This window comes from Octopus bimaculoides, chromosome 18, assembly GCF_001194135.2.
Source record: "Octopus bimaculoides isolate UCB-OBI-ISO-001 chromosome 18, ASM119413v2, whole genome shotgun sequence".
Taxonomy (NCBI): Eukaryota; Metazoa; Mollusca; class Cephalopoda; order Octopoda; family Octopodidae; genus Octopus; species Octopus bimaculoides.
Window position 1 is genome coordinate 20,426,639 of NC_068998.1, and position 4,861 is coordinate 20,431,499.

At 36.0% G+C, this 4,861-nt stretch overlaps 1 protein-coding gene across 6 annotated transcripts in view; it reads left to right on the forward strand.

The window, feature by feature from the left end:
• Window positions 1-4,861, forward strand: part of LOC106883561 (high-affinity choline transporter 1) — a 25,024-nt gene that overhangs the window by 13,073 nt on the left and 7,090 nt on the right. The gene's annotated exons all lie outside the window — the stretch shown is intronic.

Below are 4,861 nucleotides of genomic sequence, written 5' to 3' on the forward strand. Positions count from 1 at the left end.
ATATTCAACAACACGGATCCATTTCATTAAACTAACGAACTCGTGTCATAACACAATTTCCTGTTGCTGTTGGAATTACAAACGTGTTAAGACTTTGAGAAAAATTGACATTTCTTGTTGAAATTTTCTACAAAATCGCGTCAGATGGTATTGATTCCTATTATATTGGACTGTGTTGTGAAAATTCTTTTTTTGGGACAGCAGTAGGGAGTTTTGGATAGTTTGCAAGAATTGGCTTCGTTTCCTCCTAATTTTCAGAAAAATGGTTACTTTAAAAAAATTTTTTTTTTACTTGTTTCAGTCATTTGACTGTGGCCATGCTGGAGTACCACCTTGAGGGGTATCAGTTAAACAAATCGACTACAGGACTTATTTTTAAAGCCTAGTACTTATTCTATCAGTATCTTTTGCTGAATTGCTAAGTTACAGGGATGCAGACACACCAGCACTGGTTGCCAAACGATGTAGGGGGACAAAGACACACACACACACACATACATATATATGACAGGCTTCTTCCAGTTTCCGTCTACCAAATCCATTCACAAGGCTTTGTTTGGCCTAAGGCTATAGTAGAAGACACTTGCCCAGGGTACCACACAGTGGGCTTGAACCTGGAACCATGTGGTTGGGATGCAAGCTTCTTACTACACAACCACACCTTATATGAAATTTTCTACAAATATCTTTCAAATTGTGTAGATTACGGTTAGATCAGAATTTAATACAAAAAAAGAAAAAAAAGAAAAATAAAACAATTGTTGGACACGCACACAGGTGTACTGACACATTGCAGTTGTTTTCAAAATTTCAAATTTCATTTTGTAGATATATGTGACGTGTGACAGTATGTTATATGTGTGAACCCACCAATGTCTTTCTCATTTTAAATTCTGCTGTGCACAATCTGAAAGGTATTTTGTAGAATATATAATTTAAAAAAAGAAAAATAGTCATTTTTCTGAAAGTAATGAGGAAATAAAGTCGACTCATGGGAATTTTCTGAGACTCCTTTCCTCACCATCTCAAAGGTATTTGTGGAAAATTTCATAATAAAAATAGTCATTTTCTGAAAGTTTTGAGGAAACAGTCAGAAGTAGTACAACTGTGTAGGTATGCTTATATATATAAAGTCATAAATGACAGAGAAATAGTTTAATGAAATTCTATTTAAATAAAATTTCATCAAACTATTTCTGTCATACATGACTTCAGACATTCCTTATCGTTTTCTCTTGCATCATACTATATAGTTTATACATTTTGTAGAATGATACATTAAGGAGCTTTTTTTTATGAGTACTACTGGATTACTGGAATCCATATATTGTGACACACATATATATGTGGTCTGATCAATAAGCATCTAGATTGTTTCTATAGTAATGAAGTTTAAGCATGCAAAGTAAAGCCGCTTGGCACAGAGTGACCTTAAATTCTGCTGTGTATGTGCACTAAGTTTTAACACTCTAGCTCACTTCCGCTGTTTGAAGGCGGTGCTCCAGCATGGCCGCAGTCCAATGACTGAAACAGATAAAAGATAAATGATTTATGTTTATATATGTTTACATATCTATGTATGTTTATATATCTATATATGTTTATATACCTATATATATTTAAATATATATGTTTATGTATATGTATGTTTATATATATGTATGTTTATATATGTATGCTTATATATATATATATATATATATACATATCTATATATATAGGTGTAGGAGTGGCTGTGTGGTAAGTAGCTTGCTTACAAACCACATGGTTCTGGGTTCAGTCCCACTGTGTGACACCTTGGGTAAGTGTCTTCTACTATAACCTCACGCCAACCAAAGCCTTGTAAGTGGATTTGGTACATGGAAACTGAAAGAAGCCCGTCGTATATATTTGTGTGTCTGTTTGTCCTCCCAACATCGCTTGACAACCGATGGTGGTGTGTTTATGTCCCTGTAACTTAGCGGTTCGGCAAAAGAGACCAATAAAATAAGTACTAGGCTTACAAAGAATAAGTCCTGGGGTTGATTTGCTCGACTAAAGGTGGTGCTCCAGCATGGCCATATACGTTTATCTAGTATATATAAATTAAAGTGTGTGTGTATAATGACTAATGCATACATTTCCACAATCTGAAACTGATTTTCTCAATACTTTACACACACACATCACTTATGGCCCTGCACTGTCACATTTTGCCCAGATCTCCCACGTAATTGGATGTAAATGGGTCTTCCTACTTTTTATAAAAGTGAAAGAATTTTGTCTTTATATTTATTTCGACTGTTCACCTGCATAGTGACCCAGTCAGGAAACAGGATTTGGAAGCTGTCAGTTTGTTTTCATGTAAAGAAATGTTTATGTTAATTTAAAAGAATTATGCAAAAAATCTTATTTATCTCTTATTTTTAGCACATCACATTATGTCTCTGGTAATTTTCTTTCATGTAAATAAATGTTTATGTTAATTTAAAAGATTTATTCAGATTCATTGTATGTACATAGTTTTTTTGTATATAGGGTATCCATACTTTTTTAATCCACATGGTCATATATTGGCATTAGAGAATAAAGGATTACTTTGTCAGTTTCGACGACGAGGGTCCCAGCTGATACTATCAACAGAACAGCTTGCTTGTGAAATTAATGTGCAAGTGGCTGAGCACTCCACAGATACGTGTATCCTTAATGTAATTCTCAGGGAGATTCAGCATGACACAGAGTGTGACAAGGCTGGCCCTTTAAGATACAGGTACTACCCATTCTTGCTAGCTGAGTTGACTGGAGCAACATGAAATAAAGTGTCTTGCTCAAGGACACAACACGTCATTGAGAACTCACAACCTTACGATCGTGAGCTGAATGCCCTAACCACTAAGCCACATGCCTTCATGAATATTCTTTTATTCCTTTATTTGTTTGTCATTTGACTGCTGCCATGCTGGAGCACTACCTTAAGTCGAAGCAAATCGACCCCAGGACTTTTATAAGCCTAGTACTTATTCTATCAGTCCGTTTTGCCGAACCACTAAGTTACGGCGACGTAAACACGCACATTTGACTGTGGCCATGCTGGAGCAGCGCCCTAAGTCGAAGCAAATCAACCCCAGGACTTTTGTAAGCCTGGTACTTATTCTATCAGTCTCTTTTGCCGAACCACTAAATTACGGGGATATAAACACAACAGCATCGGTTGTCAAGCGATGTTGGGAGCACAAACGCAGATACACGACATATATGTACATACATACATACACACACACACACATATATATATATATGACGGGCTTCTTTCAGTTTCCGACTACCAAATCCACTCACAAGGCTTTGGGCAGCCCGTGGCTATAGTAGAAGACACTTGCCCAAGGTGCCATGCAGTGGGATTGAACACGGAACCATGTGGTTGGTAAGCAAGCTACTTACCACACACCCTACTTTGTATATATTTTTTAATATGTGTACTAGCAGAAATACCTGGTGTTGCTCAGGTTAAAGAGAATAATGAAATTTAAAAATGCCATCTAGATTGTGCAGCTCTCAACTGCTAGTAGGTGAGATACCAACTTTCTATCTTAATAACTTTCCAACCCATGCCAGCATGGAACATAGACATTAAGTGAAATGTTAAAAGAAAGTTTTCAACTGATATTTGTATATAAAGTAAATACACATAATTCAAAAACACATTTTGTCTAGCTTATTTCATAACCAGAAAATAGGTTCAGATTATAAACAATGAAAGGCCGATTTTGGTGATTCATTTGATAATGGTAGTAGAGAACCAATCTAATGATAAACCTAACCTTGGATCTTGAAAGTTTGCATGACTCCCAGCTCAGTTAAATCTCTTGTGGTTCCAAATGATGTCATCTGTAGTGCAGTGTTGTATTGTCTAAATTTATTTTGGAAGTGCTTGGAATCTTGGTCAGTTGATGACAACAGTTTCTTCAATGACTCTGGAGGTTGAGGGATTGCAGGGAGTTTAACCTTTCCACCACTGCAGCACAGTGCAGGTGTCTCTCAAGGCTACTTCCTTGCTTTACAATGTATGCACTCAGTTGTCATTGCACCAATGGAAACACTAATGTCATCTGCATATGAATTACTGGATCATAATTGAAAGCTGCTTCATAGAAGTTACTTCTCTGAGCTGTTGCAACTGCTCTTTGTTCTGCAGTGGAGATCCTATTCCTTGTCAGCCGTGCATACCTCTGTTCATCACTTTGAGATACTCTGGCTTTTGTAGTGCACAGTCTGTTCGTTTCTTGGTATGCTTCCCTTTCTGCAGCTGTCTCTCTTTCCCTGGGCAGACATTCTTTTCGCTGACCTTGATATTGTAGACAAATTTGACACTTTCCTTCTAGGCATGGTTATTTACGTATACAGAAATATACAGGTGTAGAAGACAGTAAACAATGAAAATAACTGGGTAACAGAAATTATATTTCTTAGTATGATGGGCAGAAACTAAATAAGAAATTTTTACAGAAAATAAAGAATTGTACGGGTTTAGGCAAAATTTGTCAGTGAACCAAAGAGCCAGTATCGAAGGGACCAGAGAAAAGCTGTTAACAACAGGAAAACACAAAACCGTTGCAAAAGTAAATAAATGTTGGTGGGAATTAACTAAGTGTATGGATTTAAGTGAAATTTTTGCAGTTACTTCTGTCAGTAAATTATGTATGAAATTACTTTCATCAGTAATTGTGAACTTATTTCTGTCAGTAATTTGTCATTGTTTGTAAATAGCAATTGAAAACTTTCAGTGAAAACAATAGCAATTGAACTTAAAGAGAAAACAATAGTATCTGAAAAATGAAAGTGAAAACAAGAGAGAGTGAGTGAGGTATATATATATATATAT